General features: G+C 43.9%; 1 protein-coding gene across 4 annotated transcripts in view; it reads left to right on the forward strand.

Annotated features, from left to right (window-relative positions):
• Positions 1-430: 430 nt before the first annotated feature.
• The window catches only part of JAK1 (Janus kinase 1), a 68,212-nt gene continuing 44,206 nt past the window's right edge, over positions 431-24,436 (forward strand). For all 4 annotated transcript variants that reach the window (XM_082053705.1, XM_082053706.1, XM_082053707.1 and 1 more), the window contains exon 1: positions 431-636. The gene's annotated coding sequence lies outside the window, so the exon portion shown is untranslated. The remainder of the gene's footprint in view (positions 637-24,436) is intronic.

Consider the following 24,436-nt stretch of genomic DNA (forward strand, 5'->3'; position numbering starts at 1 on the left):
GGAAACAGCCTCAAGTTGCACCAGGGGAGGTTGAGGTTGAATGTTGGGAAGAATTTCTTCCCCAAAGGGCTGTCAGGCATTGGAACAGGCTGCCCAGGGCAGTGGTGGAGTCACCATCCCTGGAGAGGTTGAACAGATGCGGAGATGAGATTCTTAGGGACATAGTTCAGTGCTAGAGTTGGGTTAGGTTATGGTTGGACTCGATGATCCTGAAGGTTTCTTCCAACTGAAGTGACTCTAGGATTCTATGCCCGCCGGCGCTCGGCGGCCCCTGAGGGCCTGACCGGCCTTCTGCCTCCCGTGGGCCGGCAAGTCCCCTCAGCAGCGGCCTCCCAGACCCGCTACCGGAGCCCAGCGCCGAGACCGCCTCCTCAGCGCGGCCGGCGGGAGGCGGCCCCCGCCAGGCACCACCCCCGGGCGGGCCCGGCCCCGCGCATGCTCCGCGGGTGGACGCCGCTGCCGCCGTGCCGGGACCGCCGCCCTGCCGCTGCTGCGACCCGCGGGCTGCGGTCTCCTCGTCACCGGGCCGGGTCGGGCCGAGCCTCGCCGCCCCCCCAGCCCCGCGGGGCTGCGGTTGAGCGGCACGGCCGCCCCGCGATCGCCTCTCGTTCGCCCCGGCGAGGCGCGACGGAAGCGGTGAGTGGGGCTGGAGGGGGTTTCTGCGGCCCTCTGGCCGGGCCCTGGGCCGAGGGGAGCCGGGAGGGCGGTGCGGGCGGCGGGCGCTTCCCTGAGAGGCGCTCCCGAGATGGCCGCCGGCGCCGGGCGCGGAGGCGGCGCGGGGGTTTCCCGGGCTCGGCGCGGCGGGCGGGCCCGACGCGGGGCTGCAGGGCTCCCCTCAGCACAGAGGGCCCGGGGAGCGGCGCGGGACGAGTCCGCGGGGTGCCGGGCTCGGAGCGGGTTTTCAGGGCCACGTTTCGGCGAGCGGCGGCGGGGAAGGCCGGGCCCTGGTGCTGAGGAGGAACCAGAATGAAATAACTTCGGTTCTGCCCGCTGGTGGTGGACATGGGTGAAATGTAAAAAATACGCAGGTGCTCGTGAGTGAGCTCGGACCCCCGTGAGCTCCCGGAGGTCCTCAGGCTTCTCTGCAAGTGGAGCTGCTGTGAAGATGCTGCTGCCTTGTGCGTCCGTGCAAATTCAGGGCTTGGAAAAACGGACGGGGTCCAGCTGTCAGTCTGGCATCTGTTCCTCTGTTAGGGATAGAGACACTCGGGACACCTTTCAGCCCCCTCTGTAGGTGCTCCCTTCCCCCAGGATGCTGACAGCCAGGTCACCTGTTGGCCGGGTGTCTGTCACCCAAAGAGCAAGCAGGGATGTGGAGCAGGTAACTTGGCCTTTGGCAAGTTGCGCCTAATTTCCACTTTCTCCAGACACCTAAAAATGTAATTTGCTTTTTCTTTGTGTGTGCGAAAAAAATTGCTGTCAATTGCTGTCAGTTGGGGTTTTCAAAATACTTACAGAAAGTTCATATGTGAGGAGCACCAGGACACCAAAGTGTGAAGCATGTTGAGCTGGTACTGACCATGTAGGTTGTTGGCAGAAGGACATGTCAGTCGCTCGGTGTGGCAGGAGAGGGGGACCCGTCTCAGTTGAACAGCTTAGGAGAAGGATGGGGTGATGCTGGGGAAGCCTGTGGCTAACGGGGCAATTAGGGATGGGAGGCATATATTTTGAGACATAGAGAACAGTGCAGATAAATGCAGTGCAAGTTTGTTTTTTTTTTTTTTGAGGGGAATGGAAATGATTCAAAGTTGCGTCAGTGTTTAAACGCAACTCCAATTAGCCCAGTTTAACTCTTGGTCGTAACTCTCTGCAATTTTATTCTTGAGCTGAGAATTTTATTTGTGTCTGCTGAAGCTCAGTATTAAGTTCAGTTTTGACCATATATGGGGCCTGGTAGGCATTTCCTCCAGGACTTGTTTTTAAAACACACAGGAAGTTGCACCTTGATCGGGGTTTGTGCTGGGTGACACCGAGACAGGTGCTTTGAAACACAGCCAGTTAAGGACACGCTGCTCACGTTTGAGCAAACAGGCTCTTGCCATCATTTTCAGAGGCAGATTTTACAAGTGTTTTTGTCAGTACATTTTTAGTGCTTCTGTTCTCTTTAAATATCTGACTTATCTAAGGATCTGCAAGCCGTTTGTCCCAAAGCCCAGTGGAACAGAGAATATACTGTGCTCGGACAGAGCAAAACTGCAAACATTTGACCTTTGCGAAAAGTTGGGTGAAAAACTTGTGAAAAGCCAAGGCGAGTGGGTTTAAATTTGCACAAGAATATAAACACAGAACTGGAATAACTTTAGGTTTGTGAACTCCTGGAAGTCTCTGCACTGCAAAAAATCTTTCAGAATTAATGTGGCCTTTTCTGAGAGGTAGATTCTGTAAATCTCAAACTGTTCAGAAATATGCTGTTTCTGTATGTCCAAATTGACTTTTGTTCAATCAGTTTAGTTTAAAAAAAAAAAAAAAACAAACGACAAAACAAATGAGAAGTAAGATCTGGAGCAAAACTTGGGAAAGCAAACCTATATCAGTTGCAAAGCAAAAAGCTGAAGTGTTCCTGAACAGTCGCTGAACAGACTTGGTGGGTAAAATCAGGAGACCTTTTAAACTATTTTTTTTTCTTAGTCAAACAGAGTCTGCAATTTAAAGTTATTTTAATTATTTTACCTTACCTCTTGGGGGGCTGGAACTAATCCAGGGCTCTATGTTTGAAAAATAAGTGATACCAACTCAGTAAATTTCGATTGACATTTCTGTAGTAGTTCACAGTCTTGCAAATGAAAGACTGAATTCACAGAAACTAGCTTCCCTTTTTTGTGTAGAGGGGAAAAATCTTTCCGTTTTCGTAGGCAGTATCCGGACAGTGATGCCTGCTGTTTCAGACAGGAGGATTTCGCCTTTTTCCTACTGCGTACCTCCCCATCTTCCCTCAAATAAGAGTAGAAATACCCTTTTCACCTGCAGAACTGGCCTCAGGTTTCTTGGCATCATGCTGCTGCGTGACTTGGTATGAGGAAGAGAAGTTCAAAATACAGCAACAAACCCAAACGGAGAGCCCTCAGATCTCTACGCTCTGTTGGGCATGAACTGCACAAGAAGGAGCTGCCCTGTGTTTACATAAATATAAAGGTGTTTGAATTGATTTGAGAGGTTATAGCGTTTGCACATACAAACCAGTCTTAAAGGTTTGTTTTTATTTAGATGTGAAAAGGATTGTTAGGAGAACACTGAGACGCCAGTTTATGGAGGGAATACTGAGTTGGGCCTTAGTTCCTGACTCGTCTCATGTCCAACAGCAGTTAAAAATGATAAAATGTTTTCTTCTGGACAATAAACAGGCAATATTACATTTTCTTAAAGATCAAGCATTATTCCCGTAAATACACTCGGAGTTGCTTTAGATTGCTAAAGCACTTAAAATGCAATTAGATTTCAGGTATTGGTAATGGCAAACACTTGCCAAATTGATAGAAAATGGCTTTTACAGCTCAGCACGTGATTCAGGCAGTTAATACTCAGGCTGCCTTTTGCCGAGAAAGCTTTTCATGGGCTGACCCTGCTCAGTTCTGAGACAAATGCACTTGAACCTCATAAAGAAGAAAAGTGGAATCTCAAAAGAACAGCATTTTGGGGTGTTTGGCAGCTAAATTGTTAGTTCTGTCTACTGCTGTAGTTTCTGTACAGTACACGAAGTGACAGATTGGGGGGCAGGGGGATTATTCTGCTCACTCACTCAATGCCTTTAGCAGCGCTTTAGGTACCCTGTCTAGTACTTGTTTTCCCATTCATTAGACCTTCCAAAAAAACTGAAACAATGCTAAAAAGCACTAGGTTACTGGAAAAATAAGTTGATGATGGTTCTCTTGGGCGAACTGGTTGCAATTTCTCTCGATTCAAATGGGAGGGGGAAAGAACGGAAGTGCGATTTAGTGGTTTGAATTTCCTGGCCTGTTGAGCACAGGTGGATTTTTAAGGAACAGGTCCTGACATTCTCGTCATGCTCAAGGGCTTATAAAAGTTCAGACAGGCTGGCTAGAATAATTATCTTTTTTTTTTTTTTTTTCCCCCCTGAACTGGTTATATAAATGTAACATAACTTGCGTAACTAGCAGAAAAACTGAGCTACAGGAAACTGGAAGAGCAGCTTCTACTTGGAAAAGTATAGTCTGTATCTCTTATATTGTATATTGTTACCTTTTACCATCATCTGACAGTATGAGTTGTTTGATGGCAGTGACACAAATATGGTTCTCTGCAAGTTATGTGATTGTGATTATACATTAGAATAGCTGGCCCATAAATATATCTGTTAGGATTTTTTTTTTTTTCCTGCAGGTTGTGAAAGGTATAATAGGAATGAAAAGCTGGAAGTTGATGGGAAAGTGGAGGATGTGCACGTTGTCCTGAACTAAGGAGTGAGGTAGTGGTGAGAGCCTGGGAAAAATCAAACTGGAGTTTGTGCTTGGAGAGGTTTGATTATGAACAAGTGCAATTATAGGATCACAGGATTGTTTGGGTTGGAGGGACCTTACCAGCTCCCCCAGTGCCACCCCTGCCATGAGCAGGGACATCTTCACCAGCTCAGGTTGCTCAGAGCCCCGTCCAGCCTGGCCTGGGATGTCTCCAGGGATGGTTCATCCACCACCTCTCTGGCCAACCTGGGCCAGGCTCTCACCACCCTCAGGGGCAACAGTTTCTTCCTTATGTCTGCTTTGAATCTTCAGAGGTGCTTCAGCCCTCAGGTCATTTGTATGGCCCCTCTCTGGACCAGCTCTAACCAAAGAGGAGGAAAATAATTTCTATTAGAGTAATTACTTAGTGTTGCTATTGATTCTGCTTTGTCAGCGGTTTTGATAGTAAACAAACCATCTTCCAAAAATTCCACGACACTGTTCTGCCGTAGCTATGGAGTCCCCGAAGGAACAGAAAGGGCTTATTACTAAAGAACAGGCTTTTACAAGGCAACTGGCTTCAAGAAACTCATCCATCGTAAATGCACGTCTCTGACAGCTTTGGTCTGTGAAATATTTTGGACTCCTCCTTTGAAGCTGGTCTGCTACGCAAAGGAGGGTCTGCTAATAAATTGAATAAATTCAGTATTTAATTCTCTGACTTTTGAAGCATGTAGGATTTGCCATGAGTCAAGCCCTGGGTTGCCTGTGTGTGTACTAGAGGAGGAGACGGGGAGGTTCACAAAGATAAGGAGTTGCTCTGCAGGTGGAGAAGCATAAAACGCAGCACTCAGTGGGTTTAGAAGCCTTGGAGTGTTTTAGTCTCAACCGTGTCTCTGGCCAGTGCCCGACTTTGGCTAAAAAACCTGTTTATTCCTTCAACACTTTTCTCCCCCACTTTCTCCAGGAAATGCTGCATTCCCTCTCAGTCCCAAAAGGTTTAATTCCCTTTGAACACAAAATCTAAGTGACCACTGCTGTTCATACTTCCAGGAGAAAACTTTGAAGGAAAATGTGTGCGTTCCTCAGACGGTGCTGCGAAATCTCCCTTGTTTGCCAAGTGGATCTGAGAGGGGCCCTGACTTGTTGAGGCACCAATACGTGAACACAGTGCATGTTTTTAGCAATTTTGGACATCAAGTGCTGTTTAAACTGCTCCTTGAGTGTTTTGTTTCATTTCCAGCTATTCAAAGACTGAGCAGAGTCTGGATTGCCCATCAGGTGGCCCAGCTGGAATTTAGCAGGGTATTGAAATATTCAATTTTTAGTGATACCCTTAATAATTACCCTTCCATCTAGGGCATATTCTGTCAAAATATTTGTTGGTCTTCCACTTCAGATCTTTTAAACCTCTTCATTTTACTGGCTGGAAGTTGAGATTGAGGTAATATTGACTCATGCTATTTTGAACAGGAAAAAATTGTTGTTCAGCCTGGGAGCTTGTGCCTGGATCTGCTGGGAGAGCTGCCGTGCCCAGGGCTGTGCTGGCAAAAATCCTGACACCTTTCATGGCAGGAGGAGGGACAGATCTGAGCCTTCTGCTTTTCTACATCAGAAAAATGAAGATCATGCTAGAGCTGTGACTTGGACAGGAGACGGAACGCTTGCAAGAAATCTGTTTGTATGTGGCCACAGTTTTTCAGGAAATTAATTTGGCAGAACTTGCTATTGTACTCATTTTGAGACACTAGCAGCACAAAGAGATACATTAAACAAAACAAACATTAAAAGCCTTGGCACTTGTACAGTCTAAATAACTTCCTGTTGCTTGCCATCCATGAATACCTGTCTCTGCACTCCTGGATTTTACCGAATAGAATAACAAATTCAAATTCAAAGCAGGTTTGTTTTTTAATATTTTTTTTTCTTTTTTTTTTTTTTTTTTTAATAAATGGCAGAGGATATTTAAGGAAAAAAAAAAACAAACCCAAAGGTACCATCTAGCTTAAGTGTTGCGTAAGGCTCAGCCTTTTATATTTAAATCTGCGATTTTGCATGGCTTGATTTTTTTTTTCGTCCCTAGGGTCTTAGCTCAAGCTGGTGGGCTCCTGCATGGAAAGAAAATGTGGCCACCCTCAGTTCTGAGGTTTTTGATCAAGAACAACTATGAACTGGCATTTGCAATTCACTTACATGTTTTTCTTGTGCACTCTGTGTCTTTCATGTTTATTGAAGACACACAAGAAATAACCTTTCTCTTCCTGAACTTTGAGGAAAAGTGAAATACAGAAATGTATGGCAAAACAGATGCTAATAATTTTGAAATTGCCAGAGCCTGTCTATTTAGAGAGTTTAAAAGTTCAAAACGAACCAGGGGGTTAAATCAGTGAGCCCAACTTGTATGGATCAGCATCTCTTGTCACCTCTTCCAGCTCTGTGACCTGTGCTGGGGCTCTCTGTTCTGCAGGAGTTATCCTCCCCACTGAAAACAAGATTACGAATGCACTGTTCGCCTTTTTGCTTTTTCCTGCTGTTGATTTTTGTTGCATTTGTATTAAACCATATTTTTTTCCTTATTTGAATCTTCAGCCCTTCTTTCTTGTTCTTAAGACTTCTGCTGAAGGGAGAGAAAGGTGCATTTGACTTACTATTGAAGGAAGAGCTGTAGGTCTAAAATTTAGCACTTGCTTCTGCTGTTTGTAATGGTGAAGTCTGTATGAGTGGTGTACAGGCTGCCATGGACACCACGTTCTGCTGAAATGGTGTCACAGCCTTGTGACTTTTCTGCCCGTTTTTCTATTAGAAGCATCAGTGCCGGGAATGGCTTAAATGTATTTTATTTGACTGTTACATATTGATTTTTAGAAAGTCTCTTAATAACTCTGTCCCCTAAAGACAGGGAATAGTGAAGAGTTCATCCAGATTCTGCAAAGTGCTGATGTAGTCAGAAAAAAGGAGCCTGTCTGATCCTCATTTTTTTTGAAGGACCATAACTGTTCATTGCTGAGCAAACTTCTCCTTGTGTTTGTTCTGCTGTATCGTTACCCCCGTGAAGGGGGGACAGCAGTTGTGTTTATGGAGGATAAAGAACAAGCCCCCGTACCCTGATGAACATGTTGTATGTAGATGCAAGTTGCTGGCACGAGCGTTTCCAACAGGGATTCTCACTCGGAAGCCTCTGTCTTGCCACCAGCATCACCTGGGAAAAAATCAGCTTGTGTTGTTTTATACCAACACTAATTTGAGTAGTAATTCATGGCCATGAACACCTTTCTTGTAAGTGTGAAATTGATTAATACAGGAGAGCATGGGTTTGATTTCACTGTCAAAGCCACAGGTGGTAAGTGAAAGGACATACAGGGATAGCTGACTTAAAGAGCTTTATTTTTACAAAAGAACAACAGCTCTCTTCTGCCAAGTTAAAAAAAAAAAAGTCCTGTGGGTTTTACAGTCCTTTCAGCTTCCTGTACATGTGACTTACAACACGGCCAAGTTACATCTATATAACTGAGATACATCCGCAAACAGGGCTCACTTTGCTTAAAAAAGGGCACCCTTTAAATCCTGGAGCAACTAAAACCTGAGATGCAGGTCACATTGGCCTGGCTGCCTACGAATTCACTGTTGACCCTTTGTTGGGATTGACAGCAAGTTCACCTTGCAGTAGAAGCATGCAGTTATCTCCAGGTTTAATCGCACCATGTTCTTAAAAGGCTGCCGTTGAATTCAGTGGAAAAGGAGCCTGTGTTTTCCTTGGCTGAGGGTGTGTGCGGAGGAAGGAGATGAGCCGGGTATCGGCGAGGCTGTGGTTTCACCTCGCAGATCACGGCAGCACATTCTTCTTAAGACGCTCCTGTCGTGACATGTCACCCTTCGGATTAATGTTCCAGCTCAGGCTTCTCACCAGCTCCCCCTCGCCTTCCACAGGGATGTATGAAATTGGACACTTGTGAAAATCGTGCTGAAGAAACACTGGTGGAAGCAATTTAACAACTTCATATAGGCCGGCGTATGCAAAATATTTTTCTCTAGAGCTGACTTGCACTGCATTGCATGCCCGTTGCCGTGCTTTGCACATCATTTAGCATGCGAAGAAGCACTTATGTATTAATTTTATGTGACAAGGGCAGGGCCTGCCAACCCATAAATCTATGACAGGACTCTGCCTCTTTAGGGCGAGAAGTCTGGATCATGCGTTACCTTTACCTGTTGCGTGCCTTCAGATTGTTTCATGCTTTCTCCAATGAACAAATTCCTTAAAATTTTGTAATCCATTATATCTTTATTACTTAACTGCTCGGTAAAGTTTAATTAGCAGTTAGTGTGAACTGCCGTGCTTGTTTGTGTACATATACGCCACATGTGTTTAGAGTTCCACACAGGCTCAGTTCTGCACAGACAGTGCCTATCAGTGAAGCTGAGTAATTACAGAAAGAACTTGGTTTGTGCCAAGTTCTGGTGAGTTCAGCCTTTAAAACAGACCTGAGATGCAAACTGCTGTCTCTTCCTGATAATTTTGCTGAAGCTGGCAAAGGCTCTTGTTACAACTGCAGCTTTTTTGCATGACTCCAGCTGGAAATAAGATTTGCCACACACTTCAGCTCACTTTTTAAAAACCATTTAATCAATTCTAGTTCTGCATTCGAGGCCAAGACAGTTCGCACATTCATTACCACCACTTGGGATGTACCATCCCCAGGTGTTTATTGCTCCCTTTCTGTCGGAAAAACCACACTGAACCATTTACACTTTCTTTTTTTGCCAGCAAAGACTGGTAGCCACCAGTAAAATAGTAACATCTTCACCAGGCTCTGCTGCCTGTACAAAAAGCATGGACATCTGCTCACAGCCAAAGTAATTTTAGAAGTGACGGAATTGTATTTTAAAAGAAAATCCTCTCACTTAGATATGGCTTAGAAGCTTTCAAAAGCAGCCAAGATCATCAGCTTTCCCAGACCGTTTCAAGGTGTTTATTTTTCAAAACCTGTAGTTACTCGGTTTCAGAGACAGGGAAAGTTGAGAGTGGTTTAATTAGCAGGCGAGACTGACATAACAATGCTAATCTTGGAAACAAATGCGCACTTATGGTCTTACAAAGCTATTCTGCTGGTTTCAGTGGGGCATCTAGTGGTGTGTACTCAGGGCACAGCCTACAAGCATTAACATATAATTTGCTGGGCCTCAACCAAAGTCTTAAGAAGCCACTTAATGTGTTACATTTCTGTGTTAATAGAGATTAATTTTTCAGGACTTACTTTTGAATCAAACTCTTCTTAGGGTAGGTGATGTGGCATAGTTCTGTGGAGCAGCAAGCAGCCTGCTCCATGAACATCCATTATAACCTGTGAAAAAATGCGGTAATTCACTTTTCTCTCATCTGTAATTAGTGATGAGCTATAAAATGTCTTTTAAAGGGGTAGGAGGAAAAGGTACCTTATTGGAAATTTGGCCTGAGAAGTGAAGCATTCTGCAATAAACTGATGACTTAGAAATGCTGTTGTAGAGTTCAGTCTTGATTTTGCATAGTGAGTCCTGCTTTCTGAGTTTACAGCTGAGGTCTGTCTTCCTGATTTTATTTGCTTTTGGTCCTGTTCATTTCCAGAAGTTGTGACCTTAAAAAATTAACTGGTGTATTCTTTCATCTGTGAGCATGAGTAATGTAAGGGGGGTGGGGAAGGAGGAGCTCAGTGCAACTCATTTTGCAATAACTCTGTGTTCTTTTCTCTTTCATATTATAATTTTATAGCCGTGGACTTGTTTTAGTCAAAGGCACTGGCTTTAGGTGAAGAAAAATCATAATTTGATCCTGATTTTTTTTTTTTTTTTTATTAGTCAAAACATCATCCATCTTATGCTTCAGAAATATTATGCTCTTGCCTGAGCAGGAGATCTCAAGAGGTTCCTTCCCACTTCAGCCACTTTGTGACATGGAAGTTGTGGTTTAATAAAATGAACACCTCGATATGTCCATTTTTAATTTAATTTCCTAGTTGGATTTCTTGCCAGATTGAATTTGTGTATTTCAGTCCTCTAAAAAAAAAGTAAATTATAATAACTAGCATGGAATAGCATGTTATTGGAATATCTGGTATGCTTATTCTGTTTCCCTTGCCACATCTGTTTGCTCTCTTGTTACAGTAAACAGAAAAGAATTTACAAGATTGAAAAATGGTGGTTTTGGCTTCTGTGATTCTCAGTTAAGCTTTCATCATTCCCAGCTAAAATGACAGGGTGGCTCTTTCTGAGTTTTTGTCCAAAGTATTTTTCAGGAGTTAAGTATGTGATGATAACTAACAAAAACAAAATTTAGAGCAGCCTAAATGAAGTCCTTTGCCCTGATTTTGGTGACTTCTGCTCATAATCCGTTAGTGCTCAGAATTTCTTGATGAGGAAAAAAGTGGTCTAGTATTTCTGATGTGTTTAAAACAAATCAAGTCTTGTATTATCATCAAATTAAAAAAATTATTGAGTTTTTCCTGAATCTCGCAAATCTCTAGATGTACTTTGGGTTCCTTGTTATGAATGGTAAGGGGACAGTGGCACATGGATTTCTCTCTTTGCAGATGTCAGGAATTGAATGCTGCTCACAGGGATGTTGTGGAAAAGGCTTTTGGCCTTTTTGCTGAAATTCAGGTGAACTTGTGTTTTCTGCATGTCTTGTTCCACTAGACTTTCAGATTTTCAAAAGACATTAATGGTACACTGAACTCTGGAGGGGGAGGAAACAGGCTATGGGTTCTTGTTGGAAGCCAATGGATACTGAGAGCCAGCTCTCCAGTGGCTTGGTAAGAAAACAGAAAATGAGAAATTTGAGGTTCTCATAAGTGTAGGTGTCACACACTTTAAAAAAAAAAAAAAAATAGAGAAGCATCATCGAGAACTTCTTTTTGTGCTCAAGAGCCTGCAGTTGGAGAGGAGCGGAGTGGCACAGCGTGGAACGGGCACGGTGTGAACATCCTTTTTCCATGTGCGTGAAGGTCCTGCCAGAGCAGAAACTGTGGATAGATCTCCAAAGATGATCTCCCCTCCTGAGCGCTGGTATAAGACACGGTTTGGAGTGGAAAGGAGAAATTGTGGGGAGCGCCAGAATCCCCTCTTCTCCCTCAGAAACCTGGGTGGATGGATTCCTGCTGGGGAAGATCAGCTGGTTTGTGTGACCTGTGGTGTCCTGGGGACACTCCAGACACGGTTCCAGGAGCCCCGAGCACAGAGGTGATGTTCACTGGGGGATGCTTGTGTTTTGTGGTGTTCGTCATCGTGATGCTCAGACATGGAAGTGGCAAGTTCTGCGCTGCTGACTTGTTGACTGTCTGTAGACCAACAGCATGCTGGATTTTTTTGTTTATTTCCCCTTAAGAGTGAAGGAAATACATTTTCTTCTATGTGTATAGAAAGGCTGTGTCTAGAACGGGATAGAGAAATGCAGGACACTGCAGGTAACCTTGCAGACTGAAGATAACCACTGCATGTGCACAGAAGTCACCTAAAAATAAACATTTGCTTTATAATTTCTGGTTAAATACAATTTATGTGCATTTAGTTGTTTGAGAAAAAGAACCGATTTTACTTCACAATATAGAAGTAAATACCAAGACAGATATGCAGCTGGGTTATAGCCAGATTTCTGGGCTGTAAGACACGGGAGAAGATTTTGGTTAGTTGTTTAAAAACGGGGTATTTCCTCTCTGTGAAGTTCATGTGATAATTCTTGGATTTCTTAAGAAAACTGCTGGAGGGATGATACATTCCAGTTGCTACAGCACTTACAGATAATTTTTTTCTAATAAAAAAAAAAGTTTGTAGAGATCACTCGTAACTAATTTCTGTGAGTTTTCTCTCAAGTCTCGATTTAACCTTTCAATATAGAGATCTACTTAATGTAGCTAATATTCATTTAATGTTCATTGAAAGACTCTTTCCCTTTAAAATAAAACCTTCCAGATTTTAGAACAGTGTGTTAGGCTACAAATCAATAGTTTTTTTTTGACTGGTCTTGAATGTAATTCTGAAACTATTCAAGCATTATAGTTCTTTTACTGTGTTGATGCATTTTGAGTCAGTTTTTCAGGGGCTAACAGCCTTCTGGCAATTACAGTGACTTAGGGCAGTGGTTTGGAGGGAAGGTTCTTATCTTCCTAAAATCCACGGGGCTTCCACAAATGCTGAGGAATTTCTGATGTCATAACATTAATTTTTGTAGAGGCTGAACAGTTTAAGACTGGGGATATTTGTATGTTACGATAAACCAACATCGTAATGAAATTTGAAAGAGGTTATGTTGTTACGATTCCTGCTTGTTAACTTGCAATTCAATTTCTAAGTTGCTTTTAAGGACAGAAAAAGGGAAGTAGGTTTATGGTGAAGAGTATTTAGAGCTGAGGCTTAAGGAGCCATGTTAGAGCTCACAGTTTGTGTACACACAATGCACCTTCTGCTTTTAGTTTTCATTATTTTCTACAGAAGTGCATGTGCTTTAACAGACAGATTTGCTCCCCAAGGTTTTCTTTCCTCTAAGTATTTTTTGTAGGTGCTATTGCCCACTACAGTTAAATATTTATTGCCCAGAATAGCTGCACTGTCGTATTTGCAGATTGTCCAGCTCCAGACCCGGATCAAAGAGCAAAATGCCCGTCTGGTTTGTAAAAATTCCTTTTCTCCATAGTTTTTAGTTTTGAAATCCAGGCTTTGGAACTGTGATTGTAAAACATCCCGTTTCATCACAGCTTATAAAGAGGGAAGAGGTGTGATTTAAAGTTCCTCGGACTTGCTGCTTTCCTTTTCCCTTTTTCCCCTGGTCTTTCCTAATTTCCAGTGGTGGCGATCTCTCGTAGCCCTCCCTTTTCCAGCCATATTCACCCTTCTGTGTTTTCTCATTCGTTGAGTATCAAAAGCAGTACGTGGTGTGTGAAGCTACTGTCTCTGTTTAGCTGAAGTTAAAACTGAGTCTTTGCAACAGATAATTGATTTTAAGTTTACCCTCCCCCCTCTAAATTCAGAAGACTTTTTTTTTTGGTCTCGTGGTCTCTTAGACGCAAAATATATTGTTAGTTCTGGTATCAAGTTCAAAAGGGGAAACATGAAACCCCAATTCTAGAGCACAGTTCCTGTTTTTCTCACTTGACAGTTTGAGCTTGGACTTTATTACTGCCAGTTTTTATTAGTTTTGGAAGCAAACAAGTGCTCCTTGACAGTTAAGTAAATGAATCAGTCTGGGCATATCTATCTTCTCTTTCTTCTAAGTTGTGCTGAAAATATCCCCCAAACTTTTCCTGTTATGCTTTTCCTGTCAAAGAAGAGCAGAAAGTAACAATTTTTAAGACTGGCACAACATAATATAGAGAAAAAGTTACTATGAATATTCATGCATAAGGTGCCTCATAAAGTAGGGCAAATATAGCACTCAACTTGGGACTTCCCTAAAATAGCAAATATTTTTCTTAAAGGTTTCAGGTTAATGATTCTCCTTCTGCATTTTTTTCCCTTGATGTCCAAAAAAGCCACTCAGTCTCATAAGAAAAATATACAGGATCGCATGTTGGCACCAGTAGTATATAGGTAGCATTAAACAATTGCAGTTGATATCTGATTAGCTTGATAAGTCTTGATTAAATTGTCCATCTGTTACAAAGGCTTTGTAATGGCTACAAACTTCACTCTGTGGAGGTTTCCTATACATGCCCATTAGTTCCTGTAAACCGTCGTAAATAAGACTAAGACTTGTTTTAGAAGGGTTTTTCTCTGTTTTTTTTTGGATGGTTTGAACAAAGAGCGGCAGAGGCACTGTGTTCAGATAGCCTGTTGAGACAACACGCTGATTTCTAGGACGACCTTGTTGGAGGGTGACTCAGTAACTCAGCATGGCTGCAGGAGGGAGAGAGAGTAACGAAATACTTTCTGAAGTGAGATACTTCATAATTGCCTGTCAAACTTTTTGAGAGTGATTGAAGCATAACTCCTTTATTTCTAGTCCTTTTTAATGTTGACTTTCAGTCCTTTGCAGTGTAATCCTCTGAACTAGTTACTCAGAAATGATCGTTGAAGGTTGAAAGAACAAGTAGGAAATTCAGATGAAGCTTTAGTGGTGACCTGTCCATCCTGGAGGTTGCAAGATGGGCAGCGGTGTTATCCAGTGTGTAAATTAAGATGTTGCAGCCGGCGCTGGGAAAGCAGATATGACGGGAGGTGCTTGGGGTGAGTCAGAGACGTCTGAGTCAGTGCTAAAAGTGATCGAACAAGAGCGTCCCTACTTAGCTATTTTTAATAGTTTGCTTACATTTACTGTACCGAGCTCTTTACGGGAAAGGTAGTTAAAAGCTGTAGTAAGGTCTTCAAGCCACTTTTCATGATGACAGCTTATTTTATTGATTTGGAGTGATGAATTCAGTCCTGCCTTTTCCGATATTTTTAGGTCTCAGAATAATTCTTGTTCTGCTTGATGCTTCCAGAAATGCCGCAGTCCAGTTTGCACAGCATTGCGTCTAGACCTACGAGGGTAAATTGGCATCGAGGCCGGACCTTACAGCCGGATCAGCAGTGGGAAGCGGCAAAGAGGGGTGGTGATGAGTAGCTTGGTAGTACCCGGAAGTGCTTTTCTACCTCATCAGGTGGAAGTCCGTTTTATAAGGAATATTAATTAATATATTAAAAAAAATTTTGTGGGTTTTAGCTACAACGGAATATACAAGTCACAGGTTTTTTTTTTTTTTCTGTTGTAAAACCCTTCTTACAGTTTACTTAATCTTTAGGGTGCTGCCTAAGCGTGTTCAGCTTGTGGAGCTGATGGCCAGCAAGGTGCAGCCCTGACACCCTTCTTTGCAAATGCAGATATTCTCCTCTTTACGGATGTTGACAGCTCTATTTGCAGGAGGAAGAAGTCAAGGAGGTTGCTTGGGGTGCACGTATGTGGAGTTCAGCGGTGGCTTCCTGTTTACTGCTGCAGGGTGAGGATTTGGGCTGGGGCCAGAGAGGGTGCAGGAGGGTGCCTTGTGGATCCGCTGGTACACACGTCTGCCCTGCACCTCCTTGCATTTGGTGAGGTGTAGCCGAAAGCTGTGGGTTGGGGTGTTTGCTGTGGAGCAGCGGTGGGACCGGTACGCGGGCTGGAAATTGCTTTCTTTTCATGCTGCTGAAAAGATTTCCTGGTGTGCAGCCAGGTTCCTTGAGCGACGTGTTGGCACTGGAGCTGGGGACGAGGTTCATGTCATAATTCATCAGCTGAGTTTTGTTATCAGCTTCTTGGGAAGAAAGGCTTACCCGTGACATGTATAGCTGATATCTTGGGACTCATCAGTGGCAGGGAGCAAAGCCAGACCCAAAGATTTGTGGGCATTGAGTCCCAGCAGCAGCGTCACGGTCCTGCATCCAAAGCTGCTGCTGGGCCAGAAGGAGAGAGAGGAGCAGCTGAGCAATGTCTGTTGCTTGGTGCTTCCAGGGACCTGAAATATAGTTATACTTGGACTGAAAAGTGAATTGGCCATGAACCTGTATGAAACTGCTCTTGTCCAGAACTGGAAATTGAGAAACAGTGAGCTACTGTAAATTTTCAGAACATAAAGATGCTACTGGGAGTGCAAGTAAACTCCTGAAAATGTAGAAGTTTATATTCCTCTCATTAATTGTGACTTTGGGCAGACATAATTGTAGCTTGAAGAGTGACACTGCTATTCTGAAACACAGAATGTATGTTATTCAGACTATTTTTTTTCAGCTTTCATACATTGTATAAGACTCACAGGAGGATGATTTTTTTTGTTAACGGGAAGACCACCAAGTTACCAGGCAGCAACTGCAGAAATAGGACAAGCAAATGTTTGCTGAAAAGATAAATTGGTGAACTTTAAATAAACATGAGATGATTCAGCCCTACTGGAATTTTGTCAAAGAGTTAAATAGGATTGGTAAACTGGAAGAGGCGTAAGGCTTTCTAGACAGAAAAGTACTTAGATTGTAAGGTTGAAACTGTTGTACGGGTGAGACCCACACGTGTGGCAAATGCCAAGTGTAGTAGAGTCTGTCTGAGTGTCAAGGCCAGCTTAAGTCATTCTGGGACCAAACTGTCAGCAGCAGGATCATTGTGCAACCTACAGTACAACCTCTCAAGTCCTTAACCAAACAGGACTCCCTAAGAAAAGAAAAACAAAGTCCCTTGCTCACTGTTGTACGTTAAAGCCACTGACGTGTCTTTTCACCTTTGAACCGCTGTTGACACAACTGTCAGAGGTAAACGTATAAAATTTATTCCTATTTAGCTAGTTAGTTAAAAATAACGTATGTATTTGTCCAAGAGATTGAATGGATTGAGTGTAAATATTTAGTTTGCTTGATAGGGCGATACTGGGATATAGCTCATAGTTGACCAAAGACTCACACCAGCACTTCTCTTAATTGTAACAAGTGCACCATGTCAAGCATTCACAAGTACATTAGATAGTAGAAACTCAGTAAAGAACTTGCTGAAAACAATTGTTAGAACTTCAGTTGGTGGAAAAAAATCCATAATTACTGATAGGTGTCTTGAAACACTGCAGTGCTTTGCTCAGATTACCACTGCAGGTATGTGCAAGCTGGGGAAATCCTTCTGTCTGTGTTAACAGGTGATAGTGGAGGAGTGGACTGGATTTATGGTTCCTTCTCAGCCCCGGCTTCCTGCAGAACAAGCTGCTTGTGGCAAGCTTGCTGTGCTTAAAAACTAAATTATCAGTTACTTTTGTCATCTCAAGAGATAAAATAGATACTAGAAGAATATCAAGGTGTTCTGTTGTTTCAAGCAGAAAACAAGTGTTAGATTAGACTTTAATTGCAGCTGTTGGCGGCCTGGCCCTCATAACATGACAGCTATCCCATGTTCTGAAGTCCTGTAGGAGAATTGGTACAACACCATGGCGGTTGTGTTCTGTTTTACTATCCAGAGGGCACCTGAGATGTGACCGACACAGTGTTTGCATTGAAAGGAGCAGTTGACTCTGCGTGTGTGTGTGTGTGTGTGTACACCTAAGTGAACAAGCAGCAAGCACAATCTATAAGATTGGACACGGCGGCCCAAACCGGTTACCCAAGGAGGAGCATTTGACCCTACAACGGGGCACCCACCGCCATTCAGACTCAGCTTTTCCATCACCAAAAGGAGGCACAAGGATCCTTGTTATTTGGCAGAGCTCGAGTTGTCTATTCAGACAACTTTCCAAATGGCTGCATTTGGCTTTCACCAATTGGCTTCCTTTGTTTCAAGTGGCTTCTGCCAATTTACTTGTATTTGATGGTTTTTAGGAAGAAAAGAGACTGCAGCTGTGAAAAATGATGTTCTTTTTCCCAGTCTTTGTTGCAGTTGGGATCAGAGAAAAAGGATTTAGGGTGCGATCTGAAGCATGTCATTCCTTTGTTACCCTTATTTTGGACTTACCTCCTCTTTTTAAAGTGAGATAGGCAATGTAAGGATTCATTAAAGCCTGAGAACATAAAAATAATTGCAAGCAAACTGAATGCTCTCCTGAAGGAGGGCCTGCTCATCTAGCTGTTGAATCTCCAGTGTAAAGAGATGTGGATGTCTGAGATCCCTTCTCAGTCAAAGGAAAGGCTCGGAAACCTCATCTGACCTACTCCAGGTTTCTGTTTCAGGGTAAGACAGAACAAATCTTGGACTTCATTGTCTCGATTGTCAATGAGAGTGGCACACCATGTCTAGCCTGCAGGCAGATGTCTGCATTTAGCAGACATGCAGGTATTGCTGGGGTCCCCTCTCATATCTGGCTGGGAAACCTGTTTTGAACACAATTTCTTTCTTAACAAACCATTTCCCTGAGGTGAGTGAAGTTCAGTGCAAACTCATTTTTCAGCTGTTAGCCCTACTGCTCATTTGTGTGAGAAGTGCAGCTGTGCATGGCTTTTTGAAGAGAAAAGATAAGTGTCTGGCCTGTTGCTTTCAGGCAGAGGGTAAAAATAAACCAGTTACAAGTTTTGTCACTGTGATCCTTTTTCTCAAAAGGTTGTTTTGTACAGCATCCTCTGAACTCTTCTGTTTTGCACACTCTTGCAGCCACCTCTGACTGGACCTTGCGATGAGCTGCCCCAAGAAGCTCTGGCTTTTGTGAAATGGTGAGGAGAGCAGAAAATAAGCTGAAAATAAGTCCCTAAAATGGACTGAGTGGACTTTAGTGTTGTGTCTCATTGTGCTTCAGGCAAGTCAATTAACTAGTCACAGTTCCTCTGACTAATAGGAATAAATGTGTTTACAGCTAACCACTAATACAGGTGTACTCTGGTGATTAGTTGATAATAAAAAGTAATTGCTTTGTGTGTTTATCCCAACAGAAGGACAATAAAGAATTCTGTTTCCCACTTGTGTTAAAAATGATGTCTCAATGACAGTAAATCTTTCTAGTCTCCAGTCATATGCATATTTTGAAAAACACACACAGGTGGATGCAGACTGCACTGTTGAGAAATTGTTGCTTAAATTAAAAGTTGTAAAATACAATTAGCTTCAAACATCACTGCCAGCACTTCGGTTTTCCTTTCTGGGGACTGCTCTTTGTGCTGGTGGGAGCCAGTATGAAATGCCAATTAAGTATATTTAATGGGTGCGTGCAGTGTGAGAAGACAGTTGCCAGGACATCGTCACGACGCTGCTCAGCTCTCGATGCCACCTCTTCAACACCCATCCCTGGTGCAACCCCTCAATGCGGCTCAGTGAGATTTCACTTCAGTCAATGAAAAACCCACCAGAGGGTGGGTAACGGAGCCAAATATGTCTTGTTAGTTTGCTTCCACATGCACAGATAACAAACCACAGTGAAAAGTGACACTAGGATGTGTTAGCTGAAGTGATAGTGAACTCTGCAGAGAAAATTCCTTTTCTGAAGCCCACCCACTCACCTATACTGACCTATACATCCAGCCTTTGCTTTTCAGAAGAGGTCTAAAAGCAAATGCAATGTTTGAAGCACGTCGTGCTCCTCTGTGAGCTTGCAGCTCTCTTGGCCCAGCCTGCAGGTCCTGTCCCCAGGCATTACTTGTGGAGGCAGAGGTGACTGTCACGGCCTCTCCCTTGGGTTAGTACTAAGCTAGTCGCTCTCCTCCAGCTTTTCTGAACTCAGAACATTTTTTCAATACATGGTGAGCCATTGTAATCCAGTAACTTTCCTTGGGAAACCTTTGGGTTAGAAAATGCCATATTGTTCAGTTCCCATTGAACGGGTCTTTTGTGCACCTATGTGGCTAAATCTAGATTTTTGTTTTGTTATATTATTTACTGGAATGTTAAGTAATAGCTCTTCCTTGCTACATCTACCACTATTAGAATATTTACCCTCAGTTTGTCAACTGCTGTAGCACCAGTGAGCACAGTAGCGCTGGTCGACATGGCGACTGCCATTCCCTACAGTAAGAACAGTGAAGCCCAGTGTCTGAGAAAGCAGCAGGTTCTTCAAAATAAAGTAGTTAATAGGTATAGTAAGACAAGGATGAAATGTTACCATGATTAATGCTCCTTCGTTAGTTTCCCAGCAAATAGGTTCTAGTTGGAGGTCGGTGTATTTGATTTTCAGAGCTCTGGGTGGCATTGGCGTAGCTACTGTAGAGCTCATTTCTTCCTGTAAATGGTCTCAGACAGCTGTGGCTTTCCAAGGCAACACTTGCAAACTCTTTTGCAAGAGAACATTTGATCCCACAAGCAACAAAAATGATCCGTTGATACGAAGGAGCAGTTTCTCTGCAGGCTAGGGCACTGTTACCTCGCTGTCTGGGATGCTGTGGTGGCCAGCACGGCCTGTGATGGCTTGATGGTGGCATGTGCTGGCCAGTGGGACGGGCTGGAAAAGCCAGAGTCGCTTTGCTTACAGTCACGCAGAGGAAAGCTACAATCTGTGTTCAAATGTGAGTGGTGGTTTGCAGCATGTAGTAGGAATTGCAATGCAGTTTACATCTGGCAGAGAAAGAGGTAATGCTGTTTTTCCAACTAGCGCTTCCAACTTGCTGGACCTGGAAGCACAGTCTGGAGTTGAGGGTTTTTTTCTTGATGATAGTTGGGCTTCCCGCTGGAGTGAGACCAGCTGCAGTTCTCTTGAGTCCTCAGCGAAGGAACGCTGTGGGAGTGCTGGCAGCTGGGATTGCTGTGTTCCTCCCTTATACAGATGCAGGGGGGTGAAAAAAACTGAGGCTAAACTCCATTTCTTCCTATTGCCAAGTTTCACGCTGCCAGGTGGCAGATTTTCCAGGAACTGGGTTTTGCCTGGAGGGCAGAGGTGCCACCTGATAGTTCTTCATGGTTGATGATGCCTGTTTTTTTTTTGCCAAATATGATTAATCTGCAGCCCTGCTGGTAAGACCAGAAGTGATCTGTGCTCAAATCTGGAGTCCCATTGAAAATTTTCTCATTGCTCTGTTCCCATTGTGTTTTACCATGTTCAAGGGCCTTTACAGATGTTTTTGCATGGTGACTTATGGGACCGCACAGCTACAATTATCACCTCCTCCGCTACCAGAGCACCTGCTGCTTTACAGAGATTTTTGTGCTTCAAATCTCAGCTGTTTTCGTCATTGTGTCGGAACTATATATCTAGTGCCTAACAGAAAGAGCTTCAGTTAAGACACTATATTTAAACCTGCAATTGTTTTTGTACCACCTGGCCATACCTTGTCCAACCAGAATTGCATGCTGTTTTCCAGTATTACAGAGGATGATTTTAACTTAATATGAGATGAGAACACAGAGAGGGGTAAGAGACTTCGAAGATCAAGTTGCTCTTGCTGTCAATAGCAAATTCAAACTTTGCTGTGAAATTGTATGTTTTTGCAACTAGACTGTAGAAAGAATGTTTGTTGGTTAGGGGATGGCTTTGTTGGTGGTTTGCTCTGAACAGAAAGGGCAAGAGAACTGGTTAAGTTTTGTTTGGTTATGTTTATGACTTGTTTTAAATGGTGAGCCATTAAGAGTGAACTTTAACAATATCCTCTCACCACATTAAAAAAAAAAAAAAAAAGAAAAAGGCAAACCATGAAAAAACACTCACCAAAGTGCAAAGCCACCACAGGAAGCATGTGACTACCAGAAATCTTGGCGAGTACAGCGACTGAGGGGTTTGCCATATACAGAGTAGATGTTGACCACATTGATAAAACTCTTCAAGGTCTAAGTGGCACCAAGTTAGTGACGCTTATTTTTAAACCAGGTAGAATGCAAAGGGGTGCCCATATTTCAGTTTGTTCTTCTGAGGGCTGCTGTGGTCAGCCTGAGGTTGCTCTTTGCCATCAGTACCTCCAGCTCTTGGGAGGTGCTGGGGGGCCAAAGCTGCTGCTGGGCAGCTCAGCCCTGTTGCAGAGCGATGCTGGGCACGTTCCTCCTCTGGGGTAACGAAGTTTTGCTGTGGCAAAACCTCCTTTCTCACCCATTCCTTCTCTGAGGCCACGGCACCTCCACGCACATGGGGGATGGTGGAGAGGATGAGGAGGGAGCATAGGGCTTGTTTGTGGTCCCTCTTTGCTGCCACCATTGTACTGTGCAGCCTGTGCAGATGGTGCTGCCCAGCCTGGGGAGGAGGAAGCAGGAGATGGAGAGCACCGGGACAAGGGGCCCCATTTTGTGATACTATCTGAAAACGAGAAAGGGTTCAGAACATCTAGTGGCTGCTCTCAATGAAGTGGCTACAGGGCTGAGCATGAGGGAAATGACCGTGCACGGTTCCTGCGCCGCGAGCTTTGCGGGTGGCCTGTGAACAACCTTCGAGTCCCAGCAGAGAGGAGCTTTGCAGTAGCGCTGTGGTCACCCAGAAATCCCAGCCCCTTCGCGTGTTTCACATACTCTCGAACTAGAAAGCTGTCACGTGTGTGAACTCTGCCTACTCAGGCCGCTGGCATTTGGAGAAACTATTGTTTGTAAACCTACCTCTGGTGTCAGAGGCTGCAGAGTAGGATGTTGGAGACCCATGCTAGTCACCAATACTGGCGCCGGTTGCTGGGGTAAGTGGGCAAGTGATTTAATTTCTCCTCCTCCTCATTTGCAGAAGAGACATAATGATACTGTTTCTTGTGCCGTTTCACCAGACCTGACTTCACTAGACATGGGCGGTTTGCTTGTTTTGTTTTCTTTTCTTACTGAAGAACTAAGACATGATCCAAAATTGGATGTTGTAATAACTCTAAGCTTTCTTTTTCCTTGAAAAGAAGGAGAATATAAGATTCTTTTGTTGAGGAGCACCAGTTGATCATGGAGATGGCCATTGTACCTGAGGGGATGTATCATCTCAGTATTATGCTAAAGGTGATGTCGTTGTTTTGCAACTGGAGGTCCAGATGGCCCCCTGCCAGGGACACTCTCAGTCTAAATAATTACCCAGCAGAAGAGCGCTGGGTGTGGAACGGTGCTGTTTCCAGGATGGCATGTCCAGGACCTGGGGCTCATGTCGTGTCCGTATGTACAGACTGCTGAGCAGACGAAAGTTAAGGGAATAAGGTGGAGATGGGATGTACTGTGGCTTGGAAAACTCTTGGCTTGTGAGGAGCACTTGGAAGAGAGCTTGTAGATGCATAGCGAGTAATTTCTTCATCAAACATTTCAGTGTGGTGACATCTCTCATATTTTAAGGCTCAGGAGAGCAGGACGAAGCTCCAGGCTGGTTAAAGAGGGGAGTTGTTTTGTAGGTCCACACCTTTATCCAGCAGGCATGGACAGTGGAACTGCTTCATGTTCCTCCTGCTCAGGAAAACTTTTGCTACCTCCTTAATCTTAGAAAAGGAGTTTGAATTACTAGGAAGTTTTGTGGAGGAGGAAGGTAGGTGTTGAAGCTTTGTAGAAGTCCTGGCACACTGTTGGACACTGAATCCCCCTTGTGCTCCTGTGTCGCAGCACCATGGCACAGTGAGCTGTGGGACAACATCATCTCTTTGGAGTCTCCCAGTTGTCAGAGCAAGAATGTCACATGTTGCAGTGTTGGGTTTTTTTTCCATTCTTTCTATATTCGTTTCCACCTCTGCCTTTCTGATGGATCTGTGCAATGGCTACGGTGTGTTTTCCTCTCTTGGAAAAGGTAGAGACGTTCCCTGGGCTTCAGCACCTCATAGACCTCAGTGCTCCGCTGACTTCAGGCTTGGGCATCCAACCAAAGACTCTTGAGTTCAGAGAGTTGCAGAGCTGCTGTGCATGACCTTGTGTTTGCCTTGTGTGCCCCAGTTGTGAGGCACATTAAATCAGGTTTCATTGAAGTTACAGCTTTTACTGGGGCACGAACAGCACGTGTCTTCTTGCCACATCCAGTTCTAGTGACCTGACCAAGGGCCACTTGCCAGGTGAGCCCCAAAAGAACAAGCTCTGCACAACTTTATCACTTTCAAGAAAGCGTGGATTTGGAGGTCTTTGCCACACCGAACTTTTTTCCACACATCGGAACTGAAATTCAGGAAACCCCTTAAATCAGTGCGGTGCCACCAGGAAGAGGCGGCGTTTCCTGAAGATCTGCTTCATTGCTGGGAAGATGCTGTGGCTCTTTGCCAGAGAAATTCCATCGCATCTGCAAGGTGCGAACGGGCAGCTGCATGCTGGCGCCGGCACGGGCAGGGGACGTGGGAGAGCGGCATAGAGGAGAACATAAAAGAAGGAAAAGGATCATTAATGCTGTGTCCCAGGCAGCAATAAAAACAGCTTGTCCGTGCGAATCTCTTTAAGGCTGGAATCTCCCTTCAGTCCCATTAGCATCAGTCTTAGTAATAATGCTCTTTTTTACATATTTGGCTTGTAAGGGGAAAAACAAACTAAAAAAAACTTTCCTCTAGTTTGCCCGTAATAGGCTTTGGAGTATTGGCTACGTGGTAATTACATAAAAATCACGTAATTGGTTGTTTGGTTTCTGTGATGGCCTGAAGCTTGATACGTGAATATATTTGCCCCCAAAGTAGTTGATACTGCTTTAGGTGAGAAGTGGTTAGCATTGATTATACAAGGATATAGTAGCAGGTTGTAAGCTTCTCAAGAACTGTATCATTTATAGTTGTTATTATACCAGAAATAGCAATGAGAAATAATTTAGAATCCACATTGACAGTTTAGAAGCAAG

Source organism: Streptopelia decaocto (assembly GCF_964273445.1).
Source record: "Streptopelia decaocto genome assembly, chromosome: 5".
In the NCBI taxonomy this organism is placed as follows: domain Eukaryota; kingdom Metazoa; phylum Chordata; class Aves; order Columbiformes; family Columbidae; genus Streptopelia; species Streptopelia decaocto.